This window comes from Piliocolobus tephrosceles, chromosome 5 (assembly GCF_002776525.5).
Source record: "Piliocolobus tephrosceles isolate RC106 chromosome 5, ASM277652v3, whole genome shotgun sequence".
NCBI lineage: Eukaryota > Metazoa > Chordata > Mammalia > Primates > Cercopithecidae > Piliocolobus > Piliocolobus tephrosceles.
Genome location: NC_045438.1, coordinates 79829341 through 79849138, shown reverse-complemented (window position 1 = coordinate 79849138; position 19798 = coordinate 79829341).

The window sequence follows — 19798 nt, the reverse complement described above, 5'->3', positions numbered from 1 at the left end:
TTTATGTTGGAATATTTAAAGCAACTACCAAAACATAATAAAAGCATTTGTAATTTAAAAGTGGAGAAAAAATGAATAGCAGTAGAAATATTAATACAAAGTAAGCCAAGAAAAAAGAGTAAAAGCAACATGAAGGAGGCACAAAAAATAGAAAACAGATATATAGATGCTATATATAAACCCATTATATTGATAATTACATTAAATATAATTGGACCAAATATCTAAATAAAAGTCTAACACTCTCATACTGAACAAAACAAACAAACCAGACAAAAACTTACATGTTGCTTAAAAATTTATATGTTGCTTTAAACATTAGGCCATAGAAAGTTTCAAAGTGAAATCAGGAAAATAACATACCATGCAAATAATTACCAAAAGAACGCTGGCATATATGTACCAAAGCTGGTAATATGAACTTTAAAGTAATAAACATTACTAGAGACAATAACCATAGAGAGGTCAGTCTATTTTGCAGATAGAACAATCATGAAATTAATACCTAATAATGTGACTTCTATTTATATAAAGCAAAAACTGACAAAAAGAAAAAACATAAATAAATATAAATATATCTACTCCATCAGAGTGGAGGATTTTAACAGGCCTCTCTCAGTAATTGACAGAGTGAACATAAACTAATTAGTAAACTAGAGAAGACAAACTGGCCTGTTTCATATATATAACCTACCAGTGAATTACTGCTAAATACACACTCACACATCAACAAAAGTAAAATAACGTTTAGGTGATCAAGGAACCCAATTTCTCATTTCTCATTTTCACTGACACTGTGTCTATAATCACAGCTCTGCATCAAAAATATGCTCTCATAGATCTCCTATATATGTATTCTAACTTCAACCACAGAGGAGATCTTCTATTGAAGTTGTTGTAGTGAGAACGAATCAATCCTTATATAGGATTGATAAGTATTGTACAAATCTCTCAACAATAAATTCTCTTACATATTTGATAATCTTCACTCCCTGAATGTCCTGGAACTGCCATCAGACTTTATTGCCCTTCATCTTGAGCACATTTGGTACGTGTTTTTCCAATGTTTTAGATACATGGGTACACTAATTATGCAGACAGTAATATGGGTGATAATTCACAAAATGGCACTAAAAGTGTGCCTAAAAATTACAAATTAATTTTAGGTTTAAATTCTGTATTTTTTAGACTTTAACAAGAAAACTACTGTTTATACATATATATAGTATATATGTGAAGGAAATTTTTCACCTAGGAATCAATAATTTTCTATTTATAAGACATATATCCAAAATGGCTAATAAAGGTGAAGATTTTAAATATTTAATATTTGAAGTCTAATAAAAAATTAAAGATCTCTCCAAGTATGAAGGAGTATACAATGATTACAACATCCTGGGTAAATAATTTTTTCATACTGCATTTCATGTTTACATTTGTTGCTGAATGTTTACTTAAGATACAAATGAATTATTATCCACAAAAAGAAAAAAGTTATTTTTACTATTACATTTTTTCTAGTGTCACTGAATGAATTTATTATTAACAGTAAAAGCTAAATTTCATTTTTAAACATAAAATAGACAGGTTTCTTTCCACAAATTGAAAATGCACATTGTCAATTGTTTACTTTTCTTTATTAAATAAACCATTTATTTGGAAACACACCCTTAAATGCCTAATTAGATTTCCTAATAACATGAGAAACCATCATGGAGATAATGTACAAGAATTGTTTCATCAGCAAAATTAAAGGGGGAAACCACCTAATACTTTTGTTTTGTTTTGCTTTGCAATTTAAACTTCAATGGCTTTTATTCATATTTTTTAATATGGCAAGTTATTCTCTCTAGAGCTTACATTAAAGGGCAGAGGACCAAATTACAAGAGTAGGTTAATTTGCACCCATGCATTTCATATTAATTAAATAGATTTTTCAGATATTAGGGAATATATGCTCATCCTAAGTTATTCTTTCTCAATTCTTAGTAAAATAAGAAGACCTATTGACTCAATTGTTTCCTCCTCTAAGCACCTCACTAGATGTAAGTATGAGCAACTGCAAATACTGTAAATATTTGCAGAAAGTTTCTTAGGATAGAATGAGAGAGAGAAAGATGAAGAGATAGAGACAGAAAGAAGGTATTATAAATATAATGAGATGAGAACAAAATTACAAAGCTTATTTAAAGAATGTTTTTGCATTATTTCCATATGGAAGTGAAGAAAATTTCATCATGTGCAAATTGTTTAATTTTATCTAAAACTAGAAACATGCATCTACATTATAGTTGACAAGTCATATAAACCATGGTGCACATCTCTGTTTTCTTCACTACCAGTTACCAAAATAGCTTTGTTTGCATACATAAACTGTTTAATAAAACGAAGACGAGGTGGGGGTGGGTGGCAATGTGGAAGCAAAGAGAACGAAAAAAGGGATGAGCCTACTTGGGAACTCTATTTAACTGTACACAGGCAGTATGTTCTCTCTACAGCATATTAAGACAAAATATTTATGTTAATATAGGATACTCACTTATGTTCCTAAACAATAACTTAAAACTGTATAAGATAGATCTCATCAGTGTTTGGCTCAATTTAATTGAACTACAAAATGAGTCTGTATCACCTTAATCTTGTTTTTGTTGAAAGTTAGCATAAAATTATGTATTTAAGTTTTGCTTATAAAGACTTTTAATTCCTCACAATTGTATGCCTATGAATGGAGCAATGGGCCTCGCATCAGAAGAGACAAGGATTTAAGTATTTCATTTTCTTTCTTTTCTTTTTTTTTTTTTTTTTGAGATGGAGTCTTCCTCTGTCACCCAGGCTGGAGTGCAGTGGCATGATCTCGGTTCACTGCAACCTCTGCCTCCTGGGTTCAAGTGATTCTCCTGCCTCAGCCTCCTGAGTAGCTGAGATTATAGGCACACACCACCACTCCCGTCTAATCTTTGTATTTTTAGTAGAGACAGGGTTTCACCATGTTGGTGAGACTGGTCTTAGAGAATGGTGATTATTAATGTAAGAGTAGTCAGACAAACACAATTTTTCAGAGTGTGCAATATTAATTCAAATCACAATTTATCAAAAGCTGAAAGATTTCATATAAAATTATTGTAACACATATTACAACTTATTGTGTTCATACGTTGAACCAGTAGAGTTTGTAATTCTGTTTTTTGTTTTGTTTTGTTTTGTTTTTTTTTTTCTTCAAGTTTTTGAGATGGGCTCTCACTCTGTCACTCAGGCTGTAATGTGATGGCTGGATCTCGGCTCACTGCAACCTCCACCTCCCTGGTTCAGGTGATTCTTCCACCTCAGCCTACCGAGTAGTTGGGATTACAGGCACATGCCACTATGCCCAGCTACTTTTTGTATTTTTAGTAGATAAAGGGTTTCACCATGTTGGCTAGGCTGGTCTCAAACTCCTGACCTCAAATGATCTGCTTGCCTTGGCCTCCAAAGTGCTAGGATTACAGGCGTGAGCCACCTCACCAGCTGAATTTGTTAATTCTTTTAAGTTAACTTGTTGCTGAATTATTAAAAATGCTAAACCAATAAGACTCATTAATTGTAAACCCATACAGACACACCACACACAATGAAAGTACATGGTTTTAGTTTAAGAGCTAGTTTGGCTTATAGTTAGCATACTAGTTTATTGTCTCTTATTATAAAACTTTTTCTCCCTCAATTTATTCACAGGCACCAAATGTAATTTTCCCGGTGCAAATCTCTCTCTTTCTACCCTGCCATACTTCCGTATCCATCGTTTATCAATAGTATCTAACTATCTGAACAATTGAGATAAAATAGGAAATATAATATGTGTATTTCCTCAAATAGGTAATAATTTTAAGTAGGTTTCTGTTGCTTCAATAATCTTTTTCACCACCAACCAGAAAATGGTTTGTAGAGAGGAGAAGGTTTCTTTTGAGAAACAATGCCCTTAAGAATATAATCTCTGAATACTTCCTTGTCTTGTTCATTAAGTATGTCACTTTTGACCACCATGAGCTTGTCCACAGATGATGCAAGTGTGCAGCTGCTTTGGTTTGGATATTTGACCCCTCCAAATCTCATGTTGAAATTTAATCTCCAGTGTTGGAGGTGGGGATATAAGGCGGGTGTTTGGGTCATGGGGGTGAATCCCTCATGAATAGATTAATACCCTTGTGTTGGGGGATGAGTTCTCACTTTATTAGCAGTTTTTTTTCAATTAAAAAACCTAGCCCCTCTCAACTCCCACCAAATTCTTCCCTTCCTATGTGATGTCTGCATGAACTGTCTCTGCTTCGCCTTGCACCATGAGTGGAAACAGCCTGCAGCTCTCATCAAAAGCAGATGCTGGTGCCATGCTTCTTATACAGCCTGCAGAGCCGTGAGCCAAATAAATCTATTTTATAGTCAGTCTCAGGTATTTCTTTATAGCAACACAGACTTAGAAAGCAGCTCACCATGATTCTAGCTAACTGGAGATCTGAGAAGCATGAACCATGGAAAATGAAGTAAATCACAATGAAGGTAAGTACCGCAGTAAAGTTTGGTTTAGATTTCAAGCACTTTGTTTTTGTGCACTATTTTTTAGCACATAGGTCCTACTTTTTAAGACAAAATTTTGATTCTCTTCGTTTGGTGTAAATCAATACAGGACAAGATTTTATGGTGTTAACACAATTCCATTGACTGAGTCCATATTTCAATCTGACATTTGGAAGTCTTTTTCTTACATATCCACTCGTCCTATCTATTTATCCTTTCTTGCTCCTATTTCTTAAAATGTTTACTACAGATTGAACATGCCTCATCTGAATATTCAAAATCTGAAATGCTCCAAAATCTGAAACGTTTGAGCACTGACATAATGCTGCAAGTGAAAAATTCCAAACTTGACCCCATGTAGTAAGTTATAGTTAAAACACAAGTGACAACATACAACTTTTTCAGAGTCCCCAAGGGAAAATAAAACTACCTTCAGGTTATGTTTAAATGAACATGTATATGAAATATAAATAAAATTTCATGTTTAGATTTGGGAGCTATTCCCAAGATATCTCATTGTTGTAGTGATTAGTCCCCAACCGGGTGCTACGTCCACTGCCTAAACCCGGAAGGCCAGGCCATAAGCCAAAGTCATGTTGCCCAGCCAAGGAGCAAGTTTCCCTAAGAACCCAAATATTCTAGCGAGTATCTGAGAACCTACCAGGAAAGACAGTTTCATTGCTTAAACATAGTAGGCAAAGAGCCAGAAAATTAGATTAAAAGTTGTTTAAAGACAAAAGTTAGCATGGATCTCTAAAGCTGTTTTGCTGCCATCCAAGAGTGCCTCATATGTAAGTCCTAATAAACTCATCTGTTTGCCAAGCTGGACTTGTCTGAGTTATTCTTTGGTCTTTTGGCTTCCTCCCAGTTTGGCAGAAGGTTTTTAAATATGATTCTTGGTTGTTACAATTATATATATGTGAATATGTCAAAATAAAAAAAAGTTCAAAACATGACACAAGGAGCAAGTGATACATAACAAGCACTAAAGTGACACCTCTCCAAGCTGAATCATGTCATCCCATAATCTCTTAAGCTTTACTTTTAACTTGCATTTTCCTCATTTTCAAATTTTGGATTGCCCTTCTAATACAGATTATGTTGTAAAATCAAGATGGATTAATCCATATGATTGTGACATATTGATCTGCTGATATATAGATGTGAAACAGTTACCATCATCTCCAGAAAGTAATGCTAACTGCAGTCAAGCAAGCAATAGTGTTATGATAATGTCGTATAACTCATTTGAAGCAGCAATATAGCCAATGAGTAAAAAACGATAGCTTTGATTTTCTGCTGTTAAATTTTAAAAGATTTTTTTCCTCTACCAAAAATGGATTGATAATCATTTTATATCTTTCTTTCAACTGTAGGCAAAATGAATTGCAGCACAGTAAGTAAACAAAGGTAGAACACACTCAAAATTGCTAAGATAACACAAGAAGGAATAACGAAAAGGCTTTATGTCATTGAATATATCTAGTTACATGGGCCTATCAATACATTGGGAGCCAGAAAGCTCAATAATATTATGTACTGAGAAAGAAAACTAGGTGGAAGTATTTGAAAAGCAGCAATAATTACTGAAAAAGTCCATTCCTCCTATTAGTAAATATTCTATTAAATTTCATTATCACGTGATAAGTACACTCACTTATTTCCCAAGAGACATTCAACATCCCCTATTTAGTAACAATATCAAGGTCAAAATTCCACATCTCTATGTGATGCATGGTAGTCTGTGTGTCAGACTCTAATATAGTTTATTTTTATATGAAAATCTACAAATGAAAGGACAAGTTTTAATTTATAAATTTATAACCTAAAAATCTAATACATAATGTTAAAATATACTCCGAGTAACCATATATATTTTTTTGTTTAGTAAGGAGAAGAATGAGAGACCAACAAGTTATTGGTTCATGGTAATTTTGAAATCCAATTGCACACTTGAGGAATTAGGCCTCTTTTGCTCTTTAGGAGGATATCTATCTTATCCATTGTTTTTCATGGCTTTCAGTTCTATTCTTTGAGAGGTTTCCTCTATTTTATTAACGTTGTGTCTCAATCTGATATGAGTATGTTCCCCTGGAAGGAAAAGGAGCTTTCTTAGACTGCTTCCAGTAAATTATCTCTTTTCCCTGAAATATTTATTTAAATGAAAAGATTTACCGAGGGCCACATTAATTTATTCAAGGTCTAATAGTGGGCATGATAACTAACCTCTTTATTTGATCTTTGCCATATGATAAATTCTAATAGGTTTTTGTTACTCAGTGGTCACTTCCATTGCATTTTGAGTGGGTGAGTATCAGTAGTAATTATTTTACAAAGCTAAAAAAGGACACATTTCTTTACTTTGTTTTCTCACTTTTCTGCTTGCAAACTAGGTGATCTTTTTTATGACATTTTATTGTTCTTGCAGTACTTTGTCAATGCTTCCAATATTAACCAATACATGTTACTATCCCACTATTTTCCCATCTCTTCTCCTATAGTGTATCATTATATGCATGTAGTGTGTAATCATACGTATCACTCAATGAATTATCTGCCTTGCAAGTCATCACAGGCTACAGTTTTATCAAATGGTTTGCCGCTGCCTAAAATAATATTAACTGAATGTTCATTCTGCCATTCAGTTTCAGTTGCTCTACTATCTCCAGTCTGACTTTTAGGGCAGTGCCACACATTTTAGGTTTTTTTTTTTTTTTTTTTTTTTTGTAGCACCTTATTTCTAGTCATCAATTTGTGTATAGATCAGAATAGACTAAAATTATATTGCAATAAAAAAAAACCTGTTATATTCATGTTTTAAAAGAATAAATATCATTTTCTTGTTTATGCTATGTATTTTCCAAATCACAAAGATCACCCTGCTCTACATATTTCTATAAGTAGCCAGACTAATGGACAATAGTCATCCTCTATATTTCTCATTTTAATGTCAGAGTAGAAATATACCTTTGGAGGTCCTGTGCAAACAATCGAATGCTCCAGTTTGAAAGCTACACTAGAAACTCATTGGTCAGAACTGGTTATATAGCCTTACTCAACTATGAGAGTGGTAGAAAGTACAAATCTACTAAAAGCCTAGAAATGGGAAGAAACTGAATTAATTGGCAAAAACTCAGTTTTCTAGAATTTAAACAACATTAAATTATGCCATTTAGCTACTCACTAACAAGTTATTGGTTCACAGCAATTTTGAAATCCAATTGCACACTTTCTCTCCCAGCCCAAAGCAAATTTGTTGTTTAGTGTAAGTTGTTTTTTTGTTTTATTTTGTTTACAGAGCACTTTTACAAATAAAATTCCTTTATTGATGTAAGAATTATGAAATTTCTCATTAAAATTCAACCTTATAATTCCATGTGAGGTAACTATCATCTTGTTTTCCATTTCAATCCAAATCCAATGCAACTGAGTTCCAAATTAAAAAATTTTAATAGCAAATATGGCACTGTATATGGAATAAGAGGTGAGGATAAATGTTAAATTCGTAGAGTGTCGTGTCAGGTCTTTGGAACACAACCATAAAATATGGTTTTTAGATTGGATTTATCTCTTGTCTGGAGATCAAAACAAGTGTTTCATTATTGACATTCAAGAAACTACTTCATAGATAAAAGCAATAGCTACATTTTTTTCAACTAGGAGAAGCATTATGTCTTAACTAATATTATCACCTGATACACTTGTGAACCATGTTTTGATATAATCCTGGCTCTATAGAGATATAGCATTTAGTGCAGATAACATCTAACCCCATCTGTTGAGTCCTAACATTATTTTTCTTGGTGCTAGTATACACCAAGATAAAATCATCTTGGTTTATATACACCAAGATAAAATCATGTTGATTTTACCTTGGCTACTATACACCAAGATAAAATCAAATATGTTTTCTAGCATCATCATAATGTATTAAGTGCAATCTAAGTAAGCAGAATAAGGAGAAGTAAGAGAGAGTTAGTCACCAATATCCTAAACCATTTCAAATTGACCTCAAAGATTATATTTTAATTTTACATTGAGTTTCTGGACAACAGTTTTTTGCTCAAATAAGTTGGTAAAGAAATCACTCCTAAATAGATACAAGAGTAAAATGTCTAAAAATTGGTAGAAGAAAGCATGTGATATTTAGCACTTTTAAGAAATTTATTACCAGAGCATGTATGCATAATCTATGGTACTATTTAAACAATTTTATTTTTTTCTTGGTGAGTTTCCAGTGCTGCTTTTAGGAAGCTGCCTTTTTGATTGAGAATGGAAGAGTATGCCGTTATTTTTTTATTCCAAGATCGGTTGCTTTAATAATAAGAGTTCATAGTAATGCTTTCTTTTGTTCAATTAAGCATATTGGAACAATCACACAGGCATCTTAGACTTTCCTATTAAATACAGCATTTTTCCACAGAATAAATGTATACCAGTTATAATGCAGAAGGGAGGGAAGGGAAAACACACACGTGGTATTTACAACATCAGACACTATATCCTTTAGAGTTGAAACGACAATATTTTCTAGTAGAAAACAATTTCTTTTCAGTGAAACTCTTTGGAAAATTCTGGATCTCATCTCATCTTTTAATCAAAATGGAGGAAATGGTAAAGCTTGAACTGAAAAAAAAACACAAAAGTTAAAACCAAACATGAAATTTGGAGATAGGAAGAGTTTGTATACCCGATTACTAGCTGTTTGACCCAGGGAAATTTTTCTATCTGAACATCCGTTTCTTTCACTATAAATTGAGGATAATAATACCCACGTCGAAAAGTTTTATAAGGATTATTACTTGAAACTACCTGGAAACACCCTGGGTAAAGTCCATAAAACAAATTGTGTACAAATGTTATTCCACCTTCTGACCCCAGACTTTCACCTGTAGCTACAAAAGAATATGATGGATGATCCTTTATATTCTACCAGTATTAGATGACAATATGAAGTATTGAGAATGGCCCAGAAACTGTTTGCATTATAAAATACTGTCTTAAGTAATCACTGCAATAACTTTTCCAATTTCATTTAACAGATTCTAAGAATATTCTGAACCATAAAATTTCATCATATATCTTGATTGAGATTATAATACAGTGCCAAAAAAATACTTAAAATTTGTTACAATTATGTATGTACACATGCTTAAAATTATGTATGTACATACATCATGTGTTCATTTACACAAATGCGTAAAGATATGTGTGTGTGTGGGTGTACATACATGCATACAGGCACATACATGCACACACGAACACACAGATAAATAAGCAACAGCATAATGTAGTAGTACATTAAAATGTAAACTGTAATGAAGTGGCTGGGTTTGAATGTCTGGCTTTTAATAGTTTCATGACTTCAGGGAAGTTATTTAAACTGTTCATCCTTTAGTGTATTTGTTGGTAAAATGGGAAAAACTGTAGTACCTATTTCACATGAGTGTTAGATTTAAGACTGGAGAAATTAATATGTTTTAAGTGCTTGAAACAGTGTTTAGCACACTGTAAGAATATGTAAAAGTGATAAACATCCTTTACAAATTAGGTCATAATGTTAGACAACTTGCTTGTTAGCTTTTTTGCTAAATATATCACAACATGAAAACATCACTACTTTTTCCCACAACATTATTTTGATGGTAGAATAATATGCATCGTACTGCAGTGTACCTAGCAATATCTTCTGGTTGGATGCATAGTGCATACAATTTTTATTACTTAAATAATATAATTTCTATAACTCACTTTTTGTATATATTTGTTATAGATATAAAGAGATAAATTCCCAAAACTTCTGGATCAAATGACATACATATTTTTAAATGTTGATATACTTTCCCAAATTTCACTATCTAAAGACCGTATCAATTTGAACTCTCAACAACTATATGACAGTATATTTTTGTATAGAAGCTATGCACACTAGTATTGGAGTTTAAGTACTGAGCATGTTCTGGGCTATGTTAATAAAATAATACCTTAAAATTTAAAAAACATACATGTAAGACTATATAGCTATTGGGAGAATACTTGCTGAGATTTTAGCAGTTGTTTTCCTGGGATAATGTGATGAAAATAAATGTCTAGTATTTTTCTTTTCCTTTGTTTTCCCTTTTTAATGTTGTGCCATTTTTTTAATAAGATGGCATAAAGTGCAGACTCAGATTTTGTTTAATGTTGCAGGAATCTAGTAATACATTATAGTCGTATTTGATGACATTATCTGTGTCCTCACTCCATGATTTTCTTGTAATTTTTATAATTAGTCCCTAAATACCTGAAGTGGCATCAGCAAGAGAGTGGCATGCTTCAGATGTTCTCATTGTCATTTTTTATGCATTTTAAAATTACGCTGGTTAATTTGATATTTGCTTTTTAGGTTTCTTTTATTTTGGATGTGTATTTTGTCCTTTGTTTCTTCATGAAATTTTTTCCAAAGCCTAATTTATTAATATTCCTTCAAATTAATTACATTTACAAGCATCTTGCCGTTACTGAGATAGGCTACATAAATCCTGTTGGCTAAAAATTATTTCTCTAATTATTAATGAACACAGGCCAGCATGTCTTGTATGTCTTGTGCTGAGGTGACTTCCTTTGTTGATTTCATTTTTCTTCAGCCAGTTCTGATGCCTTGGGTCTCTTTTCTGCTCCTATATCTTGTAATTTCTGAGTTACGTTCTGGTGAAAAGGGTAAGAACTCCAGAAAACACTTCTCATCAGAGAATGTTTTCCTGGTATATAGTAGACATTTAAAAAGTATTTGTAGGTCAATAAACAACATAACACATGAAAATATAAGATACATATATGTAAGATGGATTATGAGAAAAGAGAAGACACATAGATTGACTTTTGATACTTATGTGTACTTTTTTTTTTTAACATATCAGTATTAATTTCCCTAGTTTCTATCTTGAAACACTCCCTGCATCAGTAAGCTTTTGCTAGGTAACAAACAACTCCACAATTTATTGGCTTAGAACAACTAGTTATTTATGTTATATTTATTTAAGTTTGCTACCCTGGCTAATTGCTGGACTCTCCCATGCATCTGGCAAGTCACATATTGGCTGGAGGATCCACAAGTGTCTAGCTCCCATATTTGGAAGTTGGCAGAATGTTGGCACAGGTGATAGAAATAACTAGGTCATGTGTTTTCTTCATTCTACAGAAAAGGCTGGGCTACAAATGGCAGCAGATTTCCATGGGAAAGGAGAAACTGCAGGGCTTTCTGAGGTCTATGCTGAGAACTCACACAGTGTCAATTCTTCCATACTCTATTAGGCAAATGATCCCTAGGTCAGCTCAGATTCAAAGAGCAGGGAAAGAGACCCTACTTATTGATGAGAGATACTGCAAAGTATCATGACTATTTTGCAATCTACAATCTACCATGTTCCCCATTTAATGTTTTATGCTTATCTATTTTTGTTTATGTGATAAAAACCATTTGTGAAATTTTATCATGTAAGACCAGGAATTTTGCTGTTTTCCTTACTTCCATCTTTATTCTTTCTTCATTAATCTATCAGTTTGAAATCTTTTAAAATTACCTGCTGACTTCCTTTTTATAATGAAAATTTATTATATGACCTTTTTATATCAATAATTATATCCATTGTTTAAGCTTATAAGCAGCAATCCATATTTCATTAGTAGTTGATCATTTTATTTACTTAGCTAAATATCAGCATAATCAGCTAATAGTCAGTAAAAACAAAATGGCTACAAATTTCTTCTTTTAAACGGCACCTCTCAGGTATCTGAAGCTTGTAGATAAAATGTTAAACTAATGAACTTTCTGAAACTTACCTAAGAAGGCTTCTCTCTTGTGTTTGAATATGAATGATGGTACAATAGTTGATTATTTTAAGCAAAATTGCTCTAATGTTTTTTGGAAGTAATTACTGTCAAAAAGAAATTCAATTAAAAATAATTCCCAGTAATTCCAAATTACTTTGAATGTAATATTGTAATGATGATGAAATATCACTATATATCTATGTGTCAACACAAATATCTTTTTATTGTTGCTACTGTGTATTTGCAGATTTATAGGATTGTCTATTATGAGATGAAGTGCTTTTTTCATACTATAAAATGTTTTAATGTTAATTTCTACTAATTCACATTTAATATCGATGCTTATGTGTTTAACTGGTTTTAAGAATGAACGTATATCAATGACTTCATTCTCCGTTTCAGCCTTTGAATTTTCAGCTTTGATCTGTAGCTTATAGATGACATACTTGCCCTAGTAGTTCTGTGACAATTCATACTAACAGATATTTTTTAACAAAAATGTTCTCTATATATTAATTTTCAAAGATATTCTATCTTTTTTGTTTCAATATTTCCTTCTCCCTGTCTTAAGTACAACAGCCTCAAAATTTCATTGAGTTGTTTGTATTTTTCTCCCTCTCCTTTTCTTTCTTTGCCTGTCTCTCTCTTTCTCTCTCCCTCTGTGTGTGTGTGTGTGTGTGCGTGTGTGTGTTTACACAGAATTCTGACTTGAGTACTTCACTGCATGTATTCATTTAACTTAGGGTAATGTGTTTAAGACATCTCTCTATCTAGACTCTCTGTTATTGATGTCTAGCCCAAACTTGAGGTAGTCTAATCAGTCCCCTACACATAACATGTATTTCTTTCTGTGTTAGTCACTTGTAGGTGTTATCTAAGCTATGATGTCACCAGGAATGCTATTTTTGAAAACAAAAAATACACCATGCTACAGCTTTCTTTTGCACTGCCATGTCATTGGACAACTCTATTATTCTCCCCTGGTTTAACTTTGGTGGAATGAAATGTCAGCAGAAAAATATTTTGTTGGTTTTTATTTCCCAAAGTACATATTAAGTTTGTTTTTAAGAAACTGCAGCATGATATTGTTTCAACTCATCCATAAAACAAATGACTCTCAAACATTCCATAAGAGAAAGTGAAAAGCAGTATCTGTTGTTTTTTCTCCAGCATCATATGATATTTTACTACGTAAGTAGAATAATTCAGTTTTATATTCACAGTATGGTGAAAATCCTTCTGAAATAATGATCATTTACGGATGTAATTTCTTAGGGTAGATGGCTTATGTATCTCAATAAATGTCCATGTGTCTGTCTGTGCTTAATGAAGAAAACTTGCAAGTGAAACTTGTACGATAACAAATGCTCATTAAGAATGAACACTGTAACTATAGAATCAGTTTGGCTCCAACCCTATTTGATGTGAGCAATCCACATACATAAGAGCTTAAAATATCAATATTAGTATATGTGACTCTTCCACTTATGTGGCTCTACTGGCCAAAAGTTTGCTGCATCAAATATGACTGTTGTATTTGTGAAACAATTTTACTAGTTATTGCAGGTAAATAATTTAATTTCTGTACATTGGGCTATGTATATGCATGATAATACTATTGGTTAAAATTTTATGAAGCATCTTGACTAGTGGAAAACTACTACATGGTTTTGATTTATTTTACTTTAAGTTCTGGTATACATATGCAGAATGTGCAGGATTGTTACAGATGTATACATTTGCCATGGTGGTTTGCTACACCTATCAATTCATCATCTAGGTTTTAAGTCCCACATGTATTAGTTATTTGTCCTAATGCTTTCCCTCCCCTTGCTCCCCAGCCCCCAACAGGTCCCAGTATGTGATTTTCCCCTCCCTGTGTCCATGTGTTCTCATTGTTCAACTCCCACTTATGAGTGAGAACATACTATATGGTTTTGAATAGTCAGTAAGATCTGGTTGGATTTCCATCTCCACTATTTTTACCTTACATATGTAAGGTAGATTGTCTACGCTTGAGTTTTCAGATCTGTGAAACAGGCTTGGTAAGATCTTATTTATAGGACTGTTGAGGAATGTAATGAATTTACATGTTTAAAATGGCTTGTACTTACATGCTATTAAATCATATTAGTTTTCATTTTGTCTTTCCCTGTCTTCAACTATCAAAATAATTGTGTATAGTAGTTGTTATTGCAACATATTGGTGCAGTAATTTTTTTCCATAATGTGCAAAGGTGAGGTCTGTAGAACTTTTCTCACTTTCTCCCCTATAACCCCTTTTTTAATATAGATATTTAAAAAGGAATTTAAGCCAAAAATTTTGTCAAGGAGAAACCAGGTAAACTGTATAATAAATTTGCATATAGCAGCTGGGCGGGGTGGCTTACACCTGTAATCCCAGCACTTTGGGAGACTGAGGAGGGCAAAGCATGAGGTCAGGAGATCAAGACCATCCTGGCCAAGATGGTGAAAGTCTATCTCTACTAAAAATACAAAAATTAGCCAGGCATGGTGGCATGCGCCTGTAGTCCCAGCAACTCAGGAGGCTGAGGCAGAAGAATAGCTTGAACTCGGTAAGCGGAGGTTGCAGTGATCCAAGATCGCACCCCTGCACTCCATCTTGGAGACAGACTGAGACTCCACCTCATTAAAAAAAAAAAAAAAAAATGCCTACAGCAAACTAGACTTTTGTGTTTAAAAAGTCTTTTTTTAAAAAACAGAAAAATGAACTAGGAGCTAAATACTTCTTGAAAATATTTCTTAAAGCAATTTTCATGTACCAAATTTTATTATGAAATATTAACATTGTGCTAGGCACTGATCTGGGTACTGCTTTGTAAAGTGAAACGTATATTCATGCCTAAAAGCATATGTGAAAGATTTTTCTTCACTTGTAAATACATATATGAGTTATGTATAATATGAATACCAAAAATCAAAACATAATTCCCTTTTAACACATGTACAAAACACACACACACACACACACACACACACACACACACACACACACATATATATAAAGGGACATCCAGCATGTGTGCTTATTATATAGCAGGTAATGTGGTTGGAAGACAATTTGGCTCTGTAGCCCTGTAATTTTTGTGTGTATGTGGTTACTTATGAAGTGAGGCCTGATTTGCCACCTGAATGCCATCCATAGACATGTACTGGTATGTAAGATTTTTCTTGATCTTTCAACTTCCTAGTTCAGATTTCTCTCGAAAAATGTGCTCCTATGTATATGGTGTCTCAAATGCTTTGTGCCATTAGCCTATCCTGAACTTTCCTGCATCTATAATTTTATTCATATATACCCTTTCTAGATTACCCTACATTATTTTATTTTTAATATGACCAACTCTGACCCTTTTTGAGGTACAGCCTCCTGCCCCCCCCCCCCCCTTTTTTTTTTTTCCGAGATGGAATCTCGCTCTGTCTCCCAGGCTAGAGTGCATTGGCACCATCTCGGCTCACTGCAATCTCTGCCTCCCTAGTTCCTGCCATTCTCCTGCCTCAGCCTCCCGAATAGCTGGGACTGCAGGCACCTGCCACCACACCTGGCTAATTTTTTGTATTTTTAGTAGAGACAGGGTTTCACCGTGTTAGCCAGGATGGTCTCAATCTCCTGACTTCATCATCTGCCTGCCTCAGCCTCCCAAAGTGCTGGGATTACAGGCATGAGCCACCGGGTGCAGCCAGCCCCAACTTTTTTTTATGAAAGCTCTGAGCCCCTGAATTAATATGAATGTAACTAACATCTTTTTGCATCAACTAGATACTTGGATCTTGCATTAAGCTCATTTAATCCTTAAAACAATTTTGTAGAACACAAATTTTCCTCATTTTATTGATTAAAAGTCTCAGAGATGTAAGAAAATTGACTTCAATATATAGTGACAAAAATTGATTGCAATCAAATTTTATATGACCTAATTTTGTGTTCCTTCTCTTATTTTCCATTTATTTCCAGGAAATACCACCTAACTTTATGCCTGTATTGGGACTTAGTAATCTTTCATTCTATTATCTATAATGCCTATTTTATCATGCCACTAAAATGTAAATTCTTTAAAGACAGCAATTGTATATTATTCATCCAACAGAAGATAAAGAAAATACACTGAAAGAATAAAGGAATCTAAAAATTATCAAAAATTTTGAGATAGCCACAGGCAAAAAGAATAAAATAGGCAACATTCATTTAAGATTTTTGCTGGCTCTATAAAATAACCAATAATCAAGGATTGCTGACATAGAAGAAAAAAACAAAGGAATATTCTAAAAATAGAATCATACAATGTAGTTTGAAAATGTGTTGGCACCATTTCAACAAATAAGTCTGTAAATACACCTCTAGATGCAAAATGCATCAGAGAATAGCAACAGAAAAAGATCAGCTATCTACAAAGCTAAAAGTACAAGGCAGAGCAGAGAGAAAAAAACTGATTCAACAAACATTAATGCAAGTTACATTGTTGCTGCTGCTGTTGTTTGATTTAGAGGAGTAGGGAGAGCTGCAAGTGTTCTTTGTGTTTTTATTGCTTAATTTGTTATTGGTCCTAATCTTCTAAAAGATTTAAGGGTGATTCTCTGTTGCTATTTGCCTGGAGCAGATCTGTAACCTTTGGGAAGTGTTCTGTGAACAGATCTTATGTCTTGCTTTTTTTCTCTCCTACTGCATTTGCTGAAATGTTTCTCCTGCTTCTCTGTTGGCTCTGACTTTAATCTTCATGTATGCGCAATTTAATTATTTTGATGATTTCCATTAAAAGCCTGAGAATCTTTTTAAGGACTCATTTGAAGAAAATAAGAGATTTAAGCCTAATAAATTTACTCTTTGAAGTCAGAAACCACTACTCCTATTTTCAAGAATCTTATTTCATGCTTTAGATCTCAAAACACTTCACACATATAAGTTGGATACATAAAATACAATTCTTTTTCAAGCTTATTCACCACTGGTTAACTAAACCATGTTTGGGACCAGAAATCATTCCCCTTCTCACTCTTGGTATAACTTGAATAGCCATACCTGGCTGTAAATGAGCACAATACTGTGAGATTAGACTAACAGTCTAATGTAATTCGTGTATTTCAGGTTAAAATATTCAAAATGCTTTTGGTTCTTTTTTTTCACAAAGAATGAGATAAATTCAGATGAGAAAAAATCTAAACACAGTAGAAAATTGTTTGTATTTATTTATACATTACTATTTATTTTTATTATAGCTATTTATTATAATTATATATATTTATTAAACCTAAATTATTTCCTATTTATTCAATTACACACACACACACACACACACACACACACAATCAATTAAAGTTGCTTTCTTGAATTCTGTTTTTCAGGCTTCAGACTCTAGAATTTCAAAGAGTTCTCAGTTCATGTGTTTCTCAAGAACTATCTGTAGATAAGTAATCAGTTAAATAAATGCATAACTCAGTTTTATGTGTATATAAATGCTATTATGTTTAAGAATATAGAAGAAATTGAAAGTTATCAAATTGATAGTCATCTTTTGTTATTTCATAACTTTTAAATCAACTAATATAAAAATTACAACTACTGTTACATGGGGACCACACATTTGTTTGGAGAAGGGTCAAATGTAGGAAGAACTCCTCTTACTCAAAATGACATGGAGATACAAATAGAGAGAAATATATGTATTTATTTAACTCTGTAGATATGTAGATATTTGTGGCTTTTTAACTCAGTTTCAAGAATGAGCTTATTTGCTAATATGTCTGCTATTTGTGGAAAATATCTTCTGCATCTCTGTCCTGTTTGCATGTAGGCTTCACATGGAATTCCTTGCTTATCATTGGCTAGAACTGTCAGAAGCTCTCTGTGCTTATTGCTGCAAAACATTCTACTCCATCAGTATATTAAAAAAAAAAAAAATCAGCAGAAGATTCTAAGCATTCTTGGATAAATTATTAGACAAACTTCATCTTTTGTGGTTTTAATAGCTAAAACCACAATGAGATATCATCTCACACCACCCACAAAGACTATCTAAAAAATAAAAAAAACATAACAGATGCTGGCAAGATTGCAGTGAAAGGGGAACCCTGATACACTGTTGGCTTGAGTACAAATTAGTTCAACCATTACAGAAAGCAGTGTGGTGACTCAACAAAGAGCTAAATGCAGAATTACCATTTGACTCAGCAATCCCATTACTGGGTATATACCCAGAGAATTATGAATATTCTACAATAAAGACACATGAACGCAAATGTTCATTGCATCACTATTCGCAATAGCAAATACGTGGAGTCAACCTAAATGCCCATCAGTGACAGACTGGATAAAGAAAATGCTGTACATATACACCATGGAATATTATGCAGCTATAAAAAATGATGGGATCATGTCTTTTGTGGGAACATGGATGGAGCTGGAGGCTCTTATCCTTAGGAAGCTAACACAGGAACAGAAAAAACAAATACTGAATGTTCTCATTTATAAGTGGGAGTTAAATGATGAGAACTCATGAACATGAGGAAGGGAAAAAAAGACCCTGCTTGAGGGTGGAAGATAGGAGAAGGGAGAAGAACAAAGAAGATATTTACTGAGTACTGAGCATAATATCTTGTTGATGAAATAATCTATAAAACAAACCCTCATGACACGAGTTTACTGATGTAACAAACCTTCACAAGTACCTCTAGATCAAAAATAAAATTTTTTTAATGCGTTCAAATATAAATTACTTTAAACAAAGATGGAGAAAAAGGGAGAAGATTTGTTCTTCCCTCTGAAAAAACAAAAATGGAAATATATGAAATAATGGTCTTAAAACATTGAATATATCTCTGAGAGATGGGAAATAGAATAGTTAAGCTCTCAATAATTAGGACACTTAATGTGACTCAAATAATTTTTAGGCTGCAGTACAGAGAAGTCCAACAGACTCTCAATTGAGGAGGTGAAGCTGAGCATCTAGAGAGATTAGAGTGGTTAGAATATGGAGGCGGTAATTTCAGAGGTAACACTGGAGATCTGCTTATGTAACCTTCAAGCATTCAGCTAAGAATTAAGTTTACTTAACACCTGAGGGTTAAGAAAATATCAAAAGTGGGAAAAACAACCACCCAAAGGGTTAGGAAAAATAGTTCCTGATACACACATAGGGTTGGGAAGAGTGTCTGACCCCACCAGCAAGACAGAAAAATTGTAATTCCCAGAGCTTTGAGTAGAATAGTCAGAGGACTCTTGCTTCCATAGTAGGGAATCATTAGCCCTAGACTCAACACTGCTCTGACTTACATAAAAATTCTTAAAACTGGGATCTGAAAAGATCAAATATTTTCTAAGTAATTTAATTGTGACCTAGAGCAAAGTTCAAAAATATTTATAGGATAACAAAAAAATTCTATCACATATTTAGATAATCTATCTAAATGTCTATCACAAAAT